Source organism: Pezoporus occidentalis, unplaced genomic scaffold, assembly GCF_034315485.1.
Source record: "Pezoporus occidentalis ecotype Australia unplaced genomic scaffold, CSIRO_AGI_Poc_V1 ctg89, whole genome shotgun sequence".
In the NCBI taxonomy this organism is placed as follows: Eukaryota; Metazoa; Chordata; class Aves; order Psittaciformes; family Psittacidae; genus Pezoporus; species Pezoporus occidentalis.
In genome coordinates, this window is record NW_026916253.1 from 2281187 (window position 1) to 2304921 (window position 23735).

General features: G+C 36.2%; 1 long non-coding RNA gene across 1 annotated transcript in view; it reads right to left on the reverse strand.

Annotated features, from left to right (window-relative positions):
- The window catches only part of LOC134156631 (uncharacterized), a 30745-nt gene extending 8343 nt beyond the window's left edge, over positions 1–22402 (reverse strand). Inside the window, exons 1-2 of the long non-coding RNA XR_009961984.1 lie at positions 22261–22402; positions 3962–4062 (exon numbers count right to left, since the gene is read on the reverse strand). This is a non-coding gene — a long non-coding RNA (uncharacterized LOC134156631). The remainder of the gene's footprint in view (positions 1–3961; positions 4063–22260) is intronic.
- Positions 22403–23735: the final 1333 nt, after the last annotated feature.

A 23735-nucleotide genomic window follows, 5' to 3' on the forward strand; every position in this document is an offset into this window, starting at 1 on the left:
TTAAGTGTCACATTATGCTTATACTCCCTATCACCTTCCCTTCCTTTAGCCTGGTGTTCTGTTGCTCCATATAATTAGCCACAAACTGAAAGAAAATGCTTTTTTTTCAAGTAGAATTTCTTACACAAGTCAGATTACCTTAATGAAATCAACATCAAATATTGGATTTTCATGTTCAGACATAGTACTGGGGAGAAAGCCAATACCCGTTTGATCTTTTATTTTCCCCACCTGTGACCAGTTTTTAAAACCAATAATTTACAAATACTTTCTGTTTACACAGAAAATAGGCCTTCAAGCATATAACTCCATTAATTGCAGGCTATCAACACCTATGTGTCTATTCAACAGAGACGTGTATTTTAGAGCGTAGGCACAATTTTGCCTCAAAAATTTTTTTTTTTTGCACTTATGTTTTATGTATTTATATAATTAATGTTTAAGAGTAATTTGATAGGTCAGGTAACACATTTTATCACATTAAAAACAATAAAATAATGCAGAGATTTAAGAAGAATTTAGAGCACTAGCAACCAATTATCTTGTCAACCTTGTACACAAAAGATGAGATTCTCAAAGCTGATTCTGAAACTACTCTGTTCACCAACACATCAGTTTAAAATAAAATGGTAAATGCTGAATTAGTTTAAGATTCACAAAATTGATATTTCAAAACAAACTTAAGTCATGCAAAGTAATTATAATTTTTGGTTATGCAATTTATGTAATTTTCGGGGGGGGGGGGGAAGAAAACCTTAAATAAATTTAAAAACCAGGTATTGGACAAAAATACAAGAGGCTTGAGTTTAAAAAAACTGCAGTTCTTAACCTGGCTAATAATAAGGTGCACTTTTTAATTTATCAATATTTCTACAATTTAAATACCATTCTTTTGGCAAGATCACATACAAAATCTTTATTCTATGAAAAATAACACATCACTAATTTGAAGTGAACAGATCTAAGATTAGCTAGGCAAAAAACATTTATTCATTTCCTTCTAAAGAATCAGCAAAAATTTACCAGAAAAATTAATACAGATATGTAATAAGCTTCATCAACCACAGACTCAAAAGTCAAGAAACACAGTTTATGGTGTAGCTTTCTTTTTTTCACACATCTTTTCAGAAAAAAAAAAAGAAGGACAAAAAAGTAAGCACTATAAAATATTAACACTTTGCATTAATCTCAAACATATTAGTAGTCAGCCGATAGCAATTGCATGTCATATTCCAATTACAAAGCCATTTAGTTGGTCTGCACATTTCTCTATAAATCCAGGTTTGATTCCCAAACTGAGATGTTCTATTTCTGTCCCTACACAGAAACCAGGTAACTACTGAAGGATACATTTTACAGGAAAAGTCTGTAGGAATTACACTGATGGGGATGACTGGTTTTCCTGATTTATATTCTTTGTTTTTTCAGAAGGCAGAAAGCCCAAGGTGAGGATCCTTAGTTACTGTGTATCAGCTTTGCATCAAGCTACTTTGGTTTTTGCTAAAGAAATTGTGATGGTCAAGGACACCAAAAGAAATGGGGAAGAACAGCAGCAGCAACAGATTAGGAGAGCAAAAGCGGAGCAAACTATAGACTCCTATCATGGATAAGGTTTCATTACTACAGAGATCTCAGCACATCTAGATGTAAGATTTAGCAGACAAAAATAGGCACAAGCAGTATCATAGAGCTATGTCAAATCCATTTCAGGTTCCTTCTCTTTTCCCACTGGGAAAACAATCCTCAGCTACAAGGTTTTGTTGCCCTTCTCAAGCCATCACACTATGCAATCTCTGATACCCCAATTGTTTTAGAATATAAGGTAGAGCTCTGTACTGACAAAATTCTATGCCACCAAACTGTTATCAAACTCTAATACAAAACCAGCATCTGTATTTTGCACTGGGATCTATGTAAGGCCATATTCTGACAGTCAGGACACAGACCTGGAATGCATGAGCTATGCAAGACCATGTGCTTCCATGCTATCACCTTATCCACAGACAGAGAAGCAGCCCTGACCAGCCTTTGCATACAGCCCTTGAAAGGGACATGGTGGACAATACTACCTTTGCTGGTCTCATTCAGTCAGCCAACATGGAGCAGAGAAAGATGTGAACCTTATTCCTGCCTCCCCCACCTCTTGGAGACCATCCATACTAATACCAGTACTGGTTTCAAACAGCCTTTGCCCTTGGGGATTGTAAAAACAAAGATGAAAAACAATGCTATTCAGAGGAAACATTGTGAAGGCTACTCACAGTTGTTTCTTACAGGTACTGCAGTAGTTGTCTGAACCTTTTTGTTTCACTGTAAGTTCACAGAAGGAAAGACTTTGCACATTTCTTATTCTTTAAAAAATTACAAAGAAGTACCTAAAGCAGTATAGCAAATTCAAAGCCACAACTTCATCTGGGTGTTGTATGTCCATCTGCATTAGTTTGTGGCCAGATACAATTTAAAGCAACATCAGCTCAAAATTACACTAGTTGCCAACAATTCCCAGATAATGTTAGTGGAGGCCACTCCCAGACATGCATTATCTAACCACTGCGCAAGAATCAGAGTGATATAACAGAATCGTGTAAAGGCTGAATCCAGCAGCTTTAGGAGAGCTCAGTGCAAAGCTTCTGTAAGAAACCAAGGATTGGAGCCCCTGTATCACCCCTATATCACCCCACCACAGAGATGTCCTATTTATATGAACTGCTCAATGATAATCTAACTTTTTCTCATTTCCAAATATTTCTCAGTCCTATGTGTGTATTCCTTCTAGTCTTTTGTTTAAGATATCATGTATACATGCAGTGTCACCTAGCTTCCTTCGTCTCTGGCAAAGCCGGCCAGGATGTAAATAATACAGAGACATACATTCGCAATACGTGCTTACGCAGCTGAACAGACATGGCAGTAAGCGCAAGATAGGCTTTTGTTTCTAGAACCCATGCCAGAGGTTTGAAACTGCCCCCAGAACACAACAATGTTGTTTTTCAAATGTAATTACATATTATTTCAGTGTTTGAAAGGATTTTTATGCTCTGTAACAAAAGACTGAGACATAGAAAGAACTGGAGATTACCGTTAGCCTAAAGATTTATAAAAAGCAGAAATAAAAACTTCATGAAATAAAGTTTCTATTATAAGCTTTAAGTCATTAATAAATTAACAGGATTTACTGGTTGAAATAGATCCCTATAAGCATCTGGTATCTTCTTTTATCCAATACTCAACTAGTAAAAGCAGAATAAAAACGTTATATACTAGTTTTGCTTGGATGAGAGAACAGCTGTTTGATGTTCTGGTTTATGAAAGCGGCCAAGAAAGAGTGTATTTGTTGTGGAATTAATTGGTCCAAATTAAGCACATACTGTTTTTCCAACTTATGGCAGGAATCTATGTGATTTAATAAATATGATAAATAGCTTGTGAGAATAACAAAGGATGATTCTGGGCCACCCCTGTAGTGCACAGACTGTCAGCAGAGTTTGGGTAACTATCATTTCAGCAGTAGAATCTGGTAGAGAGAAAATCTGAAACATTATCTTGGCTTAAAAGCAAATCAGCTAGCAAACATTCTGTAAAAAACCTTTCCTCTAAAACAGCAAACTGAACCAAAGGAAGCATCTTTACCTCTTGAAAGAAAAAAAACCCACAACAATTGGTTGTCCAATAACACCACATTTTAATTTGTAATATTTAAATTGGTAATGAGGAAGGTGTTTTGTCTGAATTTCCATTTCTTTCAGGGCCTAATTATGAAAGACAGAAAAAAAAATGTGCTATGCACTCTCTTTCACATCTCATTACATTTATTCAGCTTTATTACTAATTCTTTGTTAATATAATTTTCACCCTGGGAACTACATTTTTTGTCTAGTTACCCTGATACATGAAACCCTTAAAGCAGGAAGTCCTTGATCACCACATCATATTTCTCATGGTATTTTAAAATGACACTCACCATATTGTAAGAAGTAGGTTCTATCAGCAGGCTGCTCTCTGGAGGTGTTCTTTCTCTCTCTCTCTCAGGTGCTTTAAAGAAGTTTTATCTAGCTTGGTGGCCTAGAGAGACGGGGATCAGAAAGAGAATTGAAATGCTCACATAGGTGTACAATCCATCCCTTCCCACCTTAGGTTTTGCTGTGGTACACTGTACATTACCAGCATGGCATGGCAAATTAAATGATGTGACAGCAAACTCTAACCCCCAGTCTCTTAATCCTGCCACTTGTTAGAGATGGAAACCAAAGCAGCATTTACAGTGCCTCATCTACAGTTAGTTTATGCAAGTTCAGTAAGCAGGTCCCTTAAGGAGCTAAAGAGGAAAACTGCAGCAAATGTGCATGCACTCACAATGAAATCCCAGCCCAGAGGACAAGCGCTGTAATCCCACCAATGATGTTCCAAACCCATGATGGCTACCAGCCGACAATACCCACAGACCTCAATCCATTTTTATTGTATTCAGGCTGCAGTGTTATATTTCCTGCCTCCCCTTAGCACCACACATACAGTGTACTTGAAAACAAAAATCTATAATATTGATCCCACAATGTCACCACAATTATTCTTTTGAAACAGCCATTGAAAACAAATTACATCTGCACTGCCTTTTCATCCGATTGCTCTGGGTGAGCAATGCTCACTGTAGCCGCTAGCATTTTCAGTGTTAGCACTGTGTCACTAAAGACAGCACAGGAAAAGGGGGGGAAAAAAAAAAAAATCAGGGAAAAAAAGAAAACATCAGTAATACATTCATAAAGGCAGCTGGAGGAGGAGGAAGCCATCAAATTAACCAGATCACAAAAAGCCCCTCTAACCTGGTGCAACACTTAAGTCTCTTAGTTTTCTGTATGCAAATCAGGATAATACTAGAACAGTACAGCAGCCAGTTTTCCCTCCAATGGCTCCGAAGGTTGGCTTTTTCCTGCCCAGTAAGCCAGGTATAGTTGTTACACTAATTACATTGACAAAGATTCAGAGGGTCTTATTTTCAGGTAGTCTGTTTAATACCTTGTGATGACAAAAAAGCATTATTTGAAGCAACATGATTTTAACCTCATGTAACATAATTCTATTGACAAACTGGAAGACTTTCTTGACAAGGGAGAAGTGATTAACACAGAAGTGATGACTGCAGAACAAACCCACCCATTCAGATTAAAACAGTGACATGACGAAGCTCAAAGGAATCTGTCCAGAAGAAGCAGAGGCCTTTTGACACAAATAGGAATATGCAGGCAAGGCGGGGGGGGGAGCAAGCCCACCTTCTTTCATTCCAATACTTCTACATTTTTATCCCACTAATGGTTTTACTCACAAATATGAATCACCATATCAGTGAAAATGTAGCGACTCCCACAGCACACAGAAAACGGCATAATTTCATAGAGAAAACCCTGTCAGCAAATGCTAACTTTCATTGCTCACTAATGGTCTGGTTTGGAAACATATATACCTCATCAACTATTTATTTTTTTGCCATAATGGTGGTTGGCCAAGGAAAAGTGCTTTTGTTAAGTTGTGACCACACAAGTCACAGTGGTGGGTTCCTGCAGTGGGGAAACGATAACTTTGGAGTATTAAGAAAACCAATAGCCTTGTTGACATGAACATGGGAGTCTAACCCCTGAAGCCTCCTGATATGAAGCATTGATTTTTCTGTCTGGGTACAGTTCTAAAGCCATTCATTCTCTATGGTCAGGACTCACAGGGCCAGAGGAGGAAGAAAAAAAGGAAAAAAAAAAATCTCTTCTTTCCACTTTTACCTCCAGGCAAAGTTGAGGAATAAAATTCTACATTTTGAGGGATGATTTGTTCAAGCCATGTTTAGTAGAAGCTTATTGCATAAAAAAAATTTGTTTCCTTGACCCTTGTAACCTGTGACCACTTATTCTTTTGTGCACCTTCTTCACAAGATAACAGCAGGGGGAAGTGCCTAGAGAAAGCACCCCTGCTTACTTGTTATTCTCCAAATAATATCACCAAGCTTATTTATTATTCCTCAAATAATACTGTCATGTTCACTTGTCATTCCTCAAATACCACTGCCAGCTGACTTGTTATTTCTCAAATGCTTCCATGCCTACTCGTTATTCCGCCTCATGTAATTACTACATCCCTTACTTGTTATTCCTCCTCATATACTACCGCTGGGCTGCACTTGGTTATTGCTCATGTACTACTGCTATGCCTCTTTGCTATTTCTTCTTTACCACTTCTTCGACACGTTGTACCTTTTTGAAAGGGGAAACAATATTATCATCTGGTATATTTTTGCAACCCATACGCTGACTCCCTGTTTCCTCTGCACCCCTGTTGTGTTCATTTAGTAGCTCTTGTAAATACGCACTGAAAGACACCAAACCCTCTTGTGTAAGAAATAACAGCTCCACAGTTTGGAGCGAGAGCAATACGTTCCATTGTCTTTAAAAAAAAAAAAATTAAAAAAAAAAGGAGAGAAATAAAATTAAATTTAAAAAAAAGAAAATTGAAGAGATGATAGAATAATCACCAGTTTCTCCCTCCCCACCAGGACACAGTAGGCAACCACACAATGGGATGGTTCCTGCTCTGGTGACAGAATGCTGAGCCAGTTTTTGCTGTTTGTCTCTTCTTTTCAAAGAAACAAAGAGACAGCATTAGACAGAAGATGCCAGTGTTATCGAAGGCTAATGTTTGGACACAGAACCTGCTCTCTCCTTCAGCTGGCAACTATTTAATTGATTTTTTTAATGTAAGTAAATATTCAAATGCAATAACACACAATCATCTCTAAGGGAGGCATAAAATATCAGTGTCCACAAAGAGGCTGTCATCTTTACCTAGGTGTATATGTACATACATACACACCAAAACATGAAAATAAACACCTCTGAATACTGATCTTTATAAATCTCTGATAAAGTACACATTCTTACATGAGCATGATGATTTTTACCAATATATGTCTGTATACATGTACACAGATTAATCCTAGACAATCTCTTGTGTTACTATTGCAGAAGTATGCTTATATTATGTTACAGTATTAATATGTTTGTATATTTATTATTAAAATACTTACTGTTCTGCCTTTTGAAGTAGATGGACAAATGATTTAGGAGTAGAAATAGACTAGAAACAAAATTAATGCAAATAATGTGTTGCTTTTTTTTTTTTTTAGCTTGATTAGCCAAGCCAATGGAAAATTCTAGAAAACGTATACAATTATTTTAACTGTCATAGACTGGCAATTGTAATTGACATGATTTGTATGAGATGCAGTGTAATAACTGAATATATTAAAAAAAAATCTCATGGCTTGATTACCAGGAGAACATTACTAGTGCCACAATATTATTAACAACACAATTATCATGGCATCCCTAGGACACGCTCTTAGCACTTCAATGCATTAGCGAACCTTTGCTAACGAAGAAAAAATTAAAGTACAGCAAATTTCAAAGCACCAGTTGTACCCAACATCATTAAAAATTTATAAAACTTCCCCTGAACATGACAAGTGTTTGGTTTAAATGAAGATCAGCCACAAGAAGGAGCAGAAATCTTGTTATTCTTTGTCTCTTTCTCTCCCTCTTTTTCTCTTTCTCTCTTTCTCTCAGACCTCCCCCAACCACCACCACCTCAATCCAGCTGAAATATGTAACCATTACAGAGTGACAGTTTGACACACAATGACCTGTCAGAACATTCATCTCTCAATGTTTTATTTTAGTGAGGAGCCAAACTGCAGAAAAAATAAGCAAGTTGTTTCAAGGCTTGGAATGAGATCAAACATTTCTGGCATCCCCACTTACCAGACCTTTGATTTACAATGGATCTGTCAGAGGCTGATTAGACAGTGTGTGTTTAAAAACCTATAGATGTTCCACAATTGCACAAGCTCTCCCCTTCCCTTTACAAAGAGCATTTCTGCTCTTTGTTTGAATGGGGAGAATAAGCCAGGTTACATTGCAGGACCCTACACCTTGCAAGTGGAAAACACCACATGCAAAACTGCAGGCAGCTGCAATTAAACCTTTGAGGTAGGAGTGTTCCGATTCTCTACTAAAAGAAAGCTGTAGCTCTTCGTTCTCTGCAATATTCGTTATGCCAATTTCTATTACCTTTTCCTTCCAGGCCTAAAGTTATAATGGTCTGCAGAGAAAATATAGGTAGGAAATGCTGCAATCTCTGCATATTTTCAATAATGTTCAAAGGCAACATGCAGCTAAAAATTAAACAGAGAAGTGCAGGTGGCTAAAATATTCCCACACTGCAACATTTTTTTTGCTCATAATTGCAACTAGGGAAAAAAAGGTTAGAAATATATTGTTTCTATTTGTACTTGGAACAGTTGCAGAAAGAGCAGCAGGATTTGTGCCTGGCATTAGAATGTGTAATTCCTTAATACTATATTGTGGCATATGGTTCATTGTAGCAAATTATGAATACATGTGTTTGGAGAGCTTTGGTAGTAAATTTGGGCTTTGTACATCTACAACAATGCCCAAATCTGACAAACGTAATTTATGTAATATTAAGTTAATACAGTATTATGAAATTAGCTCACTGTAGTAAAGCTGTAATTTTTAAATGAAAGACAATACTGTGAAATGAAAACAAAATAAACATTAGCATTTTGTGAAAGGTAGAACAAATCTTCCAAAAGTCTGCTTTGTAATTTATTACAATGCAGTGTTTATGACTTCCAATATATTTAAGACATGGCATCCTTTAACAGTATAGTACAACTACAATGCTGTTCAGAACGATCCCAATCTTTCAACCTCTCTCAGGCAATGCTCACAATTAATTTAAGAGAGACTTTTGAATGAATACTACCTCTGACTAAGGCAGCAGCAAGTTGGAATTCTGGGATCTGGTCCCCAGGATGCTCCTAGTGGGTTGGACAATGTATTTGCTCCATGTGGTAAATTCTGATCAAGGCGACAAGGCTGTAGGAACATAGGCTAATTCTGTGTGTGTGAGCCTATTCTAGATACACAATTACATTTTTCATACCCATATATGTTACCATGAAGAGGGAAATGATAAAAGCATTATACTGTGAGCCCTTTAGCTTCTAGGAAATTGCATGTGTTGCAACATGCAATTTCATGCTTTAAGGGAAAGAGGAAAGCAAATTAGCCAGAGCAGGAGTCAAAAATTAAAAAGAAATAAAAAGATGCTTTGAGGTCATCCCACAAGAACCTGAAGTCATGCACAGTTTCCAATTTCAACTTTTTGAGGAAAAAAAAAGGGAGCATAAAGAAAAATGTATATTAGTATTTTAAGGGTGCACAGAATTTGTGTTATACCTGCTTCATAAAAATATAACCATTGACGGATGCTATGTAGGTAATTCTAGTACACCTCCAGTTGGTCAGAACAACAGAAATTGTCATCTGAAAGCAAGAAGTCCTTTGTCTCAGTCAAGATCTCATTTCCAATATTTAATTTGTTTTCTTTTAAGTGGAGAATATGATTTCCAGGATTTACATGTCCTAAAGAACAAAACACCTTATCAAAAAGGGGGTTTACAGTAGGACATGCAAAATATCATATGCCTCAGGTATCATGAGACTGGAGCTCCATCAAGTTATAGTTACCAAAACCTAGAGGCCCAGAAAGAAGCAACTGTAGAATATAGTGGCTTCATATATTCGTGAAGTTCATGTCGCAGAAACAATGATACATCACAGATGAAAATGTATGACCTTTCTTTTGTGTAAGTGAAAGCCATGTTATATGCTACTGAATATTGCTGCCATCCTAGAAATTCGCTATTGGTATTTATCATTCTGCCACCTTATTTCATACTCTCTGAAACAAAGAAAAAGCACTTTTATCTGAGCAATCAGTGAACTGCTAGAATTGTATTACTGTGTTAAATGTATGAATGAATCATGAAATACGAATTAGCACAAAATGCTAAAATAAAGTCCTACAAAATGCCTGTATGAAATGCATATAATGTGCATGCCTGTACACCAGGTACAAATGTCGTCATGTCCTTAGAGTCTCAAATCCATATTCTATGTTATTCAAAATATTGCAGGGGGAAATCTAATGCTGAATAAGGCATGTACAATTGCCTGCTGTTATGCATGTCTGCAATTTGCGTATCATGAACTATATAACTCAAGCATAAAAGTTGCTGCACCTTAATCCTGGAAAACCTACGTATCTGAACTCTGAAAATAGCCTTAATTTTAGGTGCCAACAAACATGGCCACTTTCATTAGGAAAGTGAAACATATCGAATAATTAAACTCAGAAAGGGCAAATTTCAGATACGAGCTCTCTGCTGTAGAGACCAAGAACAAGGTAACAGCTGCTGTGTTAAAGAGGCAGTGTCTGCATGCATTTGTGCCTGCGGCTGACACTATGCAAGATTCTGCTAAAAGCAGTAAAGTGGGAAGTATGTAACTTTTGGGGGTCCATTTTTCTACTCATTAAGCTGACAATCAGGGAAACAAAAAAAGACTGCCTAGGCACAAATCCAGACTACGGATTAACCTGCTTATGTCTTTTTAGGCATGCTCAAAACAAGACCTCTTTCAACCTGAATTTTGGTAAATTGCCTGGAGTAGGTTGATTTCCTGGAGCAAGACTGAGATCCAGTATCAGAAAACAAGGTTGTTGGCAGGTGAGCCTGGATCTTTCTTACAATTCAGTGAGAATACCACCAAATCTGAAGAGTGACAGGTGATTTAAGATTACAAGAAAGCAACAGAAATGCTTTCAGTACAGCAATTTCATGTGATCACACCCTGTGTGTGCCTCTTCACTTTTCAATCTACTGTCCGTTTCAACAAAGTTGACAGAGAATGATAAGTTCAAAGATAAGCACCTTCCTACACATTTTTAAGAATGGCATATCCACAGAGAGAAGACGTCCTTCTACTGACCTTCGGAAAACTTTCAGAATGACCTCAGGAACACCTTCAGAATTACTTCATACCTTACCAGATATCAAAGAATCTGTAGCAGTGAGTAATTAAAAATGCTGCAAAAAGCTAGAGGACATCCACTTCCTGGGCATCAGTATCCAGCAATCATAAAACAGAAATCTATGGTAAATTAGACTTCTTAAGTTTCATGGAAATATGTATTTCAACATGTGTAACAGCCACTTAAAAATAACATGTCTCAAAGCACAGCAAAAGTGAGATGAGAGCAGCTAATACCCTCAGTTCAGTTACTGTGGGGTATTTGGCCATTCACAGCTTGCATACTTACAGGCTGTGAAGCTCAGTAATATTCTCAGCATTAGACAGCTCCATCAGCATGCATCTATGTTATTATTGCCTGAACTATCCTTGTATTCAGACTGTCAGCATTTAAAATATAAAATTATTTTTTCCATGTTAACTTGAATTATCCTTTCATACACATATAACCTTATGTATATTCATACCCACATAATAAAATCTAACTCAGTGACAGACTCTACAAAAATTAACATTGTCAATTACTAATTATAGCATGCCCACAGGTACAGTTATGAAAATGCAACCAAGTAACAGGCTTAATTTCAAAGAATTACACCTTTTTTCTATTCTAGCACATTTGAATGTTTTTATCTATTACTATAAATATAGAAAAGCAAGATCAACAGATAACATTTTATAAGCCAAATTTAAGGACACTCTGTTTTGACCCTCTTCTTGCTCAAGGAACACATCCTGTTCATTCTGACTTTTTAAAATCAGTTAAATATAAACAAATTAACTTCCCATGCATGTTGTTTCTGAGTGAATTACTTTTCATTTTTAGAGTGGTTTTCCATCACTACAAACCTTTCCTTCCCTTATGCACCAGCAAACATACTGTTACAATTTAAAGGTCATGTTCTTTTCAAACTGACAGGGCCCTCCAAAATTTTGATGAGAGTCCCTCCAAGAATCACACCATACAAACGGAAAGGAATTAAGTAAAGCATCACTTGATGTAGGCTCAATCATGTGAACTGATTAGAAAATGTAACCATGGAGAGAGGTGATTCAAAGTGTGACGGACAACCTTTCAAAGAAAGGAGATGTCATGTTGATAATAATAAGCAAGTACCTGACATTGAAGGAGGGAGTGAACACAGAGGGTCAATAAAGATATAATTGCCTTCAGCTACTAAAAAAAACCAAACAAATCCCAACACAAAAAAAAACACAAAAAAACCACCATCACCCCACAAAGCAAAACCACACCAACCAAAACACAAAATCTCTTTTCCAACTTTTGTTTCTTCAGACCCCAAGATAAATATTTAAAATAATCAGAACATTTCATCTCTGTAGGTCAAGTTAAGTTTTAGCCAAAAGACACTGAAAAAAATGTATTAATGACAGCTCAGTTGCTTAGCTCATTCTTTCACCAAGTAAAATGTATGTCTTAAAGTTCAAAGCCAAATACATAAGAGTTTGCCTTAAAGGTTATATTGATACATATCGATCTGCATTACAAGTTAGATCATATTTAAGAAAATAGCACTGGCTTTGGATTGTAATACCCACATCATTCAAAGAAATGATACAAGCAGAAAGTAAATGCATCCATTTGAAGGATGTTTCTTACCAGGAATATGATCGGTTCTTCTTTATACATTTTAAACAGAGCAAGTCTAAACATCTTTAGGAAGCACAGTGTAAGCTGGATTATGATAAAAAAATCTTTCCACAAAATAAAAGTGGCAGTTACCATGCATTACCAACACAAGATGAAATCTGCAGCCCAAAAGAATACTCCACCCTCCTTCCCATGCAATCAATAAAGAGCCTAGCCAAACTGAAGAAATGGGTAAAAAGTAATTGGAAAATACCATATTCTTGTCTTCCTTTTGAAATTAAACAATATTTAACCTGTTTTAAAATTATTTATTTTATAGTTCTCTAGTTGCTGCTCTTTCTTTTTCCATCAGTTGCTAAGATTTATGGCGCACAAAACAGTTCCAGCACAGAATGAATGTTTATGGCAACAATTTGAAAACATTATATCCAAGATAATTTTAATGATAAGGCCTGTTCTCTTGTCTGCATTAAAATGTATATAATGTATATGAATAAATGTAATCTTAACTGATTTAGATACTATATTCATATTGATGTCAAAGAGGTGAGTGAACACATTTAGTGCTTTAGCCAACCATGGATTGAAGATTATAGTTAATTAAAAAGTAGATATGGACCCTTTCTACTATAGCACAAATCCATACCAAATTTGCACCTGGTAGGGTATCTTCAATAGTTGAGGCAAAGTAAGTCAGAGGCACAACTCAAATTCTTACTGGACAAACGCCCATTTCATCAAGAAAGTAATAAACCATGGCACCAATGACAAACTTTGACACTATTTGCTTGACATAGTGCCTGCTCAAGGCTTGTCCATGTGTTGCAGATTGAAAGCTTCAGGACACAACCAAAGTGACACCCCAGTCATACAATCTACTGCCTGTCTTGGAAAGAAACAAGGTTTTACTGCGATCTAGGTCTGTTGCAATTGCTCCTTGGTCTGCTGGCTAATGAGGTCAGACAGTACTGTCCATTCTAGACATATTCTTTTTAGGGTATCATCTCTCCAAGAGACATTCCATGAGGACAGACCCTTAAATGTGCCATCAAAGCAAATTATAATGATAGAATTTATTAACATTTTTTATGAGGCAAAAAAGAATCATACTTTTAAGGAAACACAAAATAAAAATGGGATTAAATAGAAAATTAATTTCTGAAATTATGTGGTAGATTTTGTTTATGCTATCGGAAAGCTTTTGTTACATGCAAAGATAAATGCTGAACTTAAAATGTATAGACTCCCCTTTCTAGAGATCTTAACCAGACCTCTTTTTTTTCAGCAACTGACAGCTTTCCCACATAGAAAGTGAGTGAGCAAGCATGCCTCTGTATTCACATATATATGAAAGGACGGACTTTCCTTCCTTTTTTTTTTTTTTGGGGGGGGGGGGGGGAGTGGATTTTTGGGGGGGGGTTTGGTTTGGTTTGGTTTTTTATTTTATTTTTTATTTTCATGCTTCTTAACACAGCCTTTCTAAAATGGAAAACTGAGATTGAGGTCACTTGAATCCATAAGCGAATACCACAATACACTCATGTAAGTCAACGTTTCTGTTCAGGAGTCAACAACGTTCCTCCCTTCAAGCCCTCAAATTTGCACAATGGGTGGAGCTCCTAAGATATTCAGTCATATTTAACACAATGCATACTCTGAAAACAAGCGTCCCGTTAGTTATTGACCTGTCACTGCCCAGGTCCATGCTTAAGTGAAGATATTATAGCCACAGCCAGCAGCAGCCATGTCTTCATTAGGGAAGGTTAGGGGTGATGTTGGGAAGAAAATAGATAAAATGTAGCAAGATAGTGGAGAAAGGACATGGGACTTTGTCCTGGGTTCAGCAGTAGCAGTCATTTTTCCCCTTCTTAGTAGCTGGTGCAGCACTGTGTTTTTGACTTTTGGCCTGGGAACAATGCTGATAACACTGATGTTTTGGTCTGGCCAAGGACTTTCTGAGCCTCATGCTCTGCCAGGGAGGAGGGGAAGCCGGGAGGAAGTAGAGACAGGACACCTGACCAAAACTGACCAAAGAGGTATTCCATACCACAGCACGTCATGGCCAGGATGTAACTGGGAGTTACCCTGAAGGGCTGGGACTGCGGGGCTGAACAAGGTATCAGTTGGTGCTTGGTTGGGCTGGGGGGCGAGTTACCAGTCGGCAGGTGGCGGGGTGCTGTATTCTCTTCCCTTGTTATTTCCTTTATCGTTATTAATATTGGTGGTAGCAGCAGTGATTTGTGTTTTACCTTAGTTACTAAACTGTTCTTGTCTCAACCCATGGGAGTTGCATTCTTTTCGATTCTCCTCTCCACCCCTCCGGGAGTAGGCAGAGGGCAAGAAGGGGGGGAGTGAGTGAACGAGCCCTCTGGCTGGGTTTAAACCGCGACAGACTTACAAAAGGAACAAATGAGAAATCAAAAAGAAAACACACACATTAGTATTTCCCAGTAGTGTCAGAGAAGCATAATGGACAGAAGATGTAATAACTACTCAACCTCTGTTCAGGCACATCACTGCAGTAGTCATAGGGCTGTGCTTAGATAAACATTTCAGTCCAAAACAGTGCTACAGTTTTGACCATTCTTTCCTATTTATCCCCTCTTATTGCAGCTGGCTTGATTCACAAAAGCGTTTTGATGACCTGATCCCAGATTCTTTTGGGAGAAAGAAAAAAAAGCCAAAAAACAGAGCCAACCAACCCCTGCCTCACACCTCAGGTGTGTACCAGATGTGCTACATGTTTCAATGGAAATAAAACTTTCAAACCAGTGATTGTTTTTCCAGTCATCTCCAAATACATGCATGGTGGGCACATTTGGTTCCAGTGACCATACTAAAAGTAGTCTAAAATAAAAAATCCACAAATTTACTTACTGTAGGTACGAGGCCTCAGCATGAATCAATTTGATCAACTGATCCATTTTTAAGACACCTAATTTCTTGCCAATGTAGAGAGTGCCTTAGAAAAATTTAGGAGAAATGGAGATTTCAACCTCTGTCAAAGAAAGACATACTTTTCTTTCTGAAGACATGACACACTTTTGAGAAAGGTGACATACTTCTGGACATTCTTGCTTGAGCATATGCTCTATGAAAAAAAACATTTGTAACATGAAACCCTATTTCCAAATTACACATGAGTTAAGAATTACTTCCTCATAGAAGATTAAATTCTGATGCAAATGGAAGGGGGTCAAGCATAATGCAAAAAAGAGACCAAGCATTTTAGGGGAAAGACATAAAAGTGAAACCCAAGGGTTGCAAAATCCACATGAACTAAACCCATGACTCAAATTATTATAATTGAAAACCATTAAGCTCAGCTCTGTTCAAGAAAAAATTAACTTTATAGAGACTATCATTATAAACTATTGCTTCATCAGGAAAATATATCAAGGTTATATTTTATAATTTTTATCCTCTCTTCCATGTAGCTGCTAGAAGGCAGTTACACTGAGAGCTGGATCTTTCCAAAGTTGTTAACAAGACACATTCCTTTTGGTTCATGGCTAGTATTATGAGAGTTTCTGTCTTATGTCACTATTTCTGACACATGCTGGAGATAGAACATCTTGGCTCAAAAAATATTGGACTATCATTTTATGAGAAGAGACTTTCTAGACCACAGAAGCAGCTAGATTTAGTACTGACAACACAGAGGTAATGATAACCTATCCTTATATAGCCCAGAGTCTTAGATATTGTAAACTCAATTAGCAATTCTTTTATCTTCACCCAAAATAGATATATTGAAAATTGCAGATTGAGGGCTTTTTTCATATAGTTCTGACCACAAAGATAAATACTGCCTTGCTTTAGCAGCATAATTTTTAGCCCACTCATTTTTCATCCAGTTCAGGTTGTTTGATTCTTAGAGTCCATATTCCAGGCAGTCAGAGCACTCATTTATGAGCAGAATGCAGGCAAATGTGCATTTGTTGGAGATGACAGGCATAAGAGTTGCACATCATTTTGCCACAAATAAACTTTTCCTTTGGTTTGTACTACATCATGCCCTTCCATTTGAACAATTTTGATAAAGACCTGTTACTCCCTTTTCTTTCACTATACACAGTGTAGTTCACATTAGATAAACACTTCTATATGTAATCATCAAGGAGAAATATCCCACACAAGGAAACAGACCTTGTGAAATAACATTTCACTTATCTGTGATGTTTTTCTGAAGTCTCTAATCCCAGAATACATCTGCATATAGTCTTGTTGCAAGAAATTCTGTTCTCAAAGACCAGCAAACAAATATAAGCATAGAGTTGAGAAAGGTTTCAACAGTGACATGTACGTTATTTTACTTCTTTTGCTTTGCTTTTCGTTACACCTAAAATAGTTATTTTAACAATAATTTAACAGGCAATTTACAGACATACACAGAATCTGAAGAGGTCTTCAAAATACTTTGGAGGAATAGATCATAGAGTCTAAGCCAAAAATATACATCATCTATTTGAGCTTTTCACATTTTTACTGGGTCTCAGTGATTTACTACTATAAAATAACATACACACAGCTATACTCTAGTTACAACAACACAGCCAACATGAATAGAGACAGCAGTAAAGTTTGAAACTACAGCAAGTACAGAAGATTTGAGTTAGCACAGTATGACAACAATAAACTTATTTATAAGTACATACTTTCAAACTTACCTGCATGCTTGCAATAAATATGAAAATCAAGTGAACAAAAAACCTGTTGGATTTACACACTTATGTCTACACTTATCAAACACTTTTCAACAGCAAGTATTTCTAAACAGTGGTTATAACTTCTGCTAACAGAAAAGAACAGCCTGTTTTGTTGAAATAAAGTTGACATTTAATTTACTCCTGTAAATTTAAGTTGTTCATTCATTGATCTTATATGCTGACAGACAGGATTCCTTTAATGTTCTTGTGCAAAACCATAAATACAGTGTAGTTAAATTTCAGATAGGAAAATATTATGCTTTGTCTTGACAGCACCACAGTTAGGCATAAAGTTATAATGTTCAAATAATCCCTTCTGAGACTCTCTGTGTCATAAAATATGTAGTCTTTCAAAGCATATATGTATCTGTTATTTGATTTTTCCCAAAATCAGAAAGAGATGAACGGGTATCCGGATTCTTTACCTACAGATCCAAATTTCTCTCTGCTTCAGTCCCCATCTCCAGGCTATAAATATCTGATACAAGGTCTATCTGATACAAAAATACTTGATAAAATATAAAGTTATTACTTCCACCTAGGTGAAAGACTACAGAAATTTGGTGGTTGGTGGGTTTGGAGCTTTTTTACAAATAAAAGCCCCAAACCTAAATTCAATGTCCTTACTTTAATTCCTGCAATATTACTTACCGTAATTCTTTTGGTCTTACTAACACTGATGATATTTTAAGTAGTGACCTAGGAGTTATTTCTCCAATAATGAAGAAACAGATGCATCCATCACACTTCATGTAGATGAAGTAAATCAAGCTCAGTTCCAGAACCTCATGTGCATACACATCCATTTATTTTGTGAACAAGAGGCAAAGTATGCATTGTTCCTTGTTTAACCCAAGCGATTAAAGCCTTCACATTCCATAATCAATGCAGTTAATCTCTCCCATTTCCTACATTCTTGAACACTGATTGTCCAATATCCCTACATTTGGCAGATTTATCTTGAAATAAAATGGCATATTAAACAAAGAACCTCTATGATGAGAATACATGCAGTGAGATGGAAGCCAAAAAAGAAAAAAACAACAACAAAAAAATCAAATTAACAACAACAAAAGTGCGCAGCTAGTTTAGCAAATAATAAGATGTATTATTAAATTTAGACCTTTTATCAAATGTTCTCATGATTCACACTAAGGTCTCTTTTCATCTGGGTACTTCTCTCATTTTTATTGTTAATGGATTATCAAAATTCCATCATACAATCCAGAATGTCTGCTTTTTTAACCACAGAAAATGAACTACATAAGTTCCCGTACAGATAGAACACTATATCAAATTGATCTGTAAAGAAGTAGCCACTTTCAGCAACTACTGCACAAGTACATATTAATTTTATAGTGCATTATTAGGACAGATAACTCAGCATGTTCATGATGGCCCCTATTACTGCAGTCTCTTATGTTCTAACAGCTATTACACCATATGCTATTGAAACATCTGCAGACTTTCAAGCAAAAAAAGCAAGGGTTTTTTCTCAATCATCATTGCACACCAAGGTGCTCAAAACCATATTCTGTATTCAAAGGTGAAATAACCAGTGTGACAGATCACATAACACTGCTGTTTGGTTGCTGAAGAGTAGACAGAATTTCTTAGTTTAAGCATTGTATACTGCATTTTTCCTCTACAATCAGTAGTCCAAAAAGGTGCCGCTGCAAAACCAAAAGGTTCTTAAATGGCAAATAATGCAAGCTCCTATTGTGCTTGCTCCTTATGACTTTCTCCAAGTAGAGTTTTGCCTTCAATGAGCCTAGAGCTCTCTTTAAACAATAGTGTTTAAAGTAGAGATGCTCTATGTCAAAGGAATATCTGTATCAAGTTCCATCTGAAACTGAGAGGAAAACAGTCTAAATATCCAAACTATTCACAGAGAAATAATCAAAAAGTAAAAATTAAAAAAGAAAAAAAAAAAAGAAAAAGTCTTAGGGGCATATTTCTTTTATGGCTCAAATATTCAAATATTTTGGTTATAAGATCCTTAGGATGCATTCTGGTTATTAGGCAGGCACAGCAGTTTCTATACACCTCCACAGACAAGCACATGGATCATGCATATGAAACGAAAATTCAGTTGATGTTAACTCATAACAAGGATTACTGAACCAGTCTTTCGGCAGCCACAAACAAGTTGACCAGAACTAGGTATTCTGTCAGCATCCCTTGACCTCTAGTTGTTCCTACCAAAACCCATATCCCATGCTCAGCACCAGAAAATGAAAGCAGATTACCTTAAGCAAAATACTGCCTTCAGAAGCTCGGTTTGTGTCTTAAGTCAAAACTAACTCTTAATGACCCAGACAGTCTGTGAGAATAAGAGGAAGAGCTGAAAAACACCTGAACATTTTTTGTGAAGAAGTCAATGTGTTTGTCAACTGAAAGAGGAACGAGCCAACTAAGTTATCCTCAGGGCTCCTATAATTCTAACATGGATAGCATGCTACAAGGCAATCTCCCCCCCTCTGTTTAGCCAAGACTCCCCTAAAAGATAATATTATTGCTAATTCAAGATTCCTTAAACATATTTTGTGGCCATTAAAATATTACACAGTTGGAGTTACTGAAAAAAAAATAATAAAATATTTTACATTAGGACCAAAGGAATTTGTGGTCTGAGTAGTAATTACCTATAGCTTAATATAAATCAAAAGATATAGTAAAAAAAGTAATTTTGGACAATAGAAGAAACCCTATTTCATCACAAACATTTGACATCTTAGTGGGAGGCAGTATGCCTCTCCCTGAAAGCGGAACTTTCCCACTCTGCCAGAGAAATATTAGGACATCAAGGAGTTTTTAGCAATTCCGACTAATTTCAACAACAACAACGGCAGTACTCCCTGCTCAGCATTTAAAGACAAATCCAAGAGGAAAGAACTAAGAAGAAACAGAAAGGGTAGAGAAAATGGCACCTCTGTATCTCTACTCACTTTGCATTTGTTTTCTACTAATTAATGCCATCTGAAAAGGCTAAGTTTAAACAGAAAACATAGTCTGGTTCTTCAGACCCAAATTCTATTCAATAATATTTAAATTTTAATTATCAACATTTCCACCATAGAACACAAAGACTGAAAATATAAACTTTCTCATTTTGAAAAACACAATGTAAATCATGTACATTAACCCTTATATTGCAAACCATGACTGCTGGAATTGCATGGAAACAGTTATGCAATCCAGACATATTGTTTGGGCAATATCTTTTCCTTCTTTTAGCTGCTAAGTCTTCATCTGAAAATGCAGCAATTTCAATTAAAGTAGAATATAAAGCATATAAAACATAGGGTAATGTCTGAATTTGATATGCAATGTGTGCCTTGAGGCACTGTATCATAATTCAGTCTTGCTTTCATTCTGTCTAAACATGTATTTACCAACAATAAAGGCAGGCTCTACTTTGTTGTACAGGTGGAATCCTCATCTCTTCTCTCCCTCTTTGATTTGATCTTTTCTACCTGAAAGTCGGCATATTGCAAAACTTTTTTGTAAAGTCTATGCAGACTTTATTTCAGTGACCTCTAGTCCTTATAATTACAACTGTTCTGAGCTTCTTGAGACATTGATCACATCTACATCCATGTTTGTACAATACCCACAGTAACAGGGCATTTTCTAAGTCTGGGGACCCTAGGCAATACTTTAACATAAATACTATATAATAATAAAGTTCTGTCAAGTCAGTGATCTGTGAACTGCCTCAGATTCACGTGATAGCACGTTATGGCGAAAAGGCAGACCTTAGCAACCATCATATAAAATCTCTATGGTCTAGAAAGTACTTAAACAATGATTTACACAAAAGTCATAAAATTAATAGGAATTACATATATTCAAAGTTAGTACATACACCAAAATTGACATTTGTACTCAGTTAAGGATTTCAAGTGCTCATTTCCCCTTTGCTCTTTCAACACTTTCCATATCAAACACTAAAAATGTTCATTGATACATACATATACCAATAAATTACTAATCAGCCAAGCGTTATGAAAACATTGAAATAGATTTTGATAAAATTGAAAAAAAAACATTTTACATTAACAAACAAATATAATTAGCAATTAGTTTAAAATAGTAATAGCTTCACATGAAGTTTGTCAAAGTAGGGTTAAATTGATTTTCCATTTCATCTATTCCTAGCCAATAATTCCCCCATTTTCACCTATATTATAAGAGCCATACAGTGCCTTGGCATTAACGTTCATTTCTGGGGAAAATGCAAACTGAGCTGGCTTACTTGGAAAATTGGACTTGCACAGAGAAGTAACTAAAAATAAGGGGAAGAAAAAAGAAAATTGCGGAGTTAGATACAGAAAAAAAAACTGTTTGGGTATCTCATTAATGAGTGGAGGTGGGGTGGGGAAACAAGAGAAGAAACATAAACCAAAAGGCCAACATACATCCATCTTTCATCTGGCCACAATAACAAGTCTTGCATATTTAAATGAAAGCAAGACCTACTACAAAACAAGTGAAAAATTATATTCACTAAAATAGTCAAATACGCCATCACCCCTTTCTAAGACTAAGCCAATTACAGCTAAACCCACTGCATTTTTAGCTTCATCCTACTTTACTTAAATGTAGACAATTTAAACAGCTTTGAAACAGGAGGACACATGCTTCACAGTAAACTAAGAAAGGTATATCCCACTTTCTGATTTATATGAATTCTAGGGGGAGGTATTATGCAAGCGATAATACTCCTTGTATATAAAAGCCTTCCTATATTAAAAAAATAAATAAATATTTTTTTTTAAATACTATGGCTTTACTGAAGTGATACATATAAAACATTCTTATAGGTATACCTAGCTATAGGTAACAAATAAATAAATAAATAAATAAATAAATGAACTATACTGTTAAGTATCTAACACAGCTTCAGTAGAAACCCATGAAACTAGACATTTTAAAACTTTCCATAAGTAATGAAAGAATAAATTAAGCTCTAATTAGCTTAAAATTTTAGTAAATTTACTGGAAGAAAAAAGGCAAACTTAAAAATGAGACAATGAAACCCTAGATTTTACAAAAGAAGTATAGTAAATGCCATGTATTTGAAAAAGAAAAGAAGTGAAAAAAGCAACTAAGTGTTTTGGATGTTTTATCTGGAAAGGAAGAGAAACTACAGCCTCTCTAAAACATGCTCTGAAGTATGCCCTGAAAAAAGGTAGATGCTAAAAGTTTTATTTCAGAAGAAACAGCTTCTTTATTTTGCATGTTTCTTTCTATCATTATTAAGTATCTTTTTTTTTTTTCCCTTATTGCTGAAAATAAAAAAGTTACTTCTGCTGACATTAAAAGCCTGATTTTACAAACTATTCAATGCACTCTAAGGATACTGTTAAAAGACATTGGCATGTTGATGTGAGCCGTACAAAGGTCAGTGATTTGGAGGCTCTTTCAGACAATTTGCCAGGATTTTGGCATTTTGTAAGCACACATAGGACAGCTCTCCAGCAAGCTGACCTTGACAGTGAATTGGATAAATAAACCTTCAATTTACCCCCTCCAGCTCGATGCTAGCCCAGCTGATCCCTCTGGAGCCTTCACCTGTCCATATCGTTCAACTGCCGGCAACTTTCAACTGACGAACATCCACAGCTTTACAGGTTCTGTGACAAACACCATCTAACAGATAAGGCTTCTGAAAAGTCAAAGTCAATAGTGTTTCCATTGAAAATTTAATGCTGCTTCCATCTTTACCCATCATTCTTCCTACTGTTGCATGTATCCCAGGAGGCACTTCAAGCAAAAGCACTACTCCATAACAGGTAATGACGTGGCATTTAATGATACTGTCCAAAGTGATCCAAGCCCATGGAAAGTAATGTGCACTCATGTACCAGATAAGCACAGCTGAACGTACTAGAACAGCAGTATCTTTCACTGCACTGTCACTAGATACAATGTGACATATGCTCTGCCATTGTACCTGGCTTTTCCTTTTACTTCACCATCAGAGGAAAAGAGCATTTTCAGATACAGAGCACCAAAGTGTTAAGGGAATTCAGTAAAAGGTAAGATGGCAACATATCCGTAATTAAGTATTCACAGCCTCTTTAATACTTCAGTGCTCTTGGATTCGCTACTAAAATCTGTGAATTATACCTCATTGAAGAATGTCCTTAATCGACTCTGACATGTTTTATTGGAGGCAGAAAAAATGTTTCAGTATGATAGATAAGGTTAAAAATGTTACTACTCTGATCATTTACTCTAGTGCCTTGCAAAAAACTCCAAAGCCAAAAACCATTTACATCAGTCATCTGATGCAATGGAGAAAAGAAAGCATTATCTGACAGCCCATTTTAGCTGATGGGACAAAGTGCACATTTTCAATTTTTCTGACAAAGTTATGTTGTTTATGTAGATAAGAGGGGAAAAAAAAAAGAAAAAGAAAGCAACTAAATAACTGTAACAGTTCTACCGCATGCCATAAGGGTCTGAAAT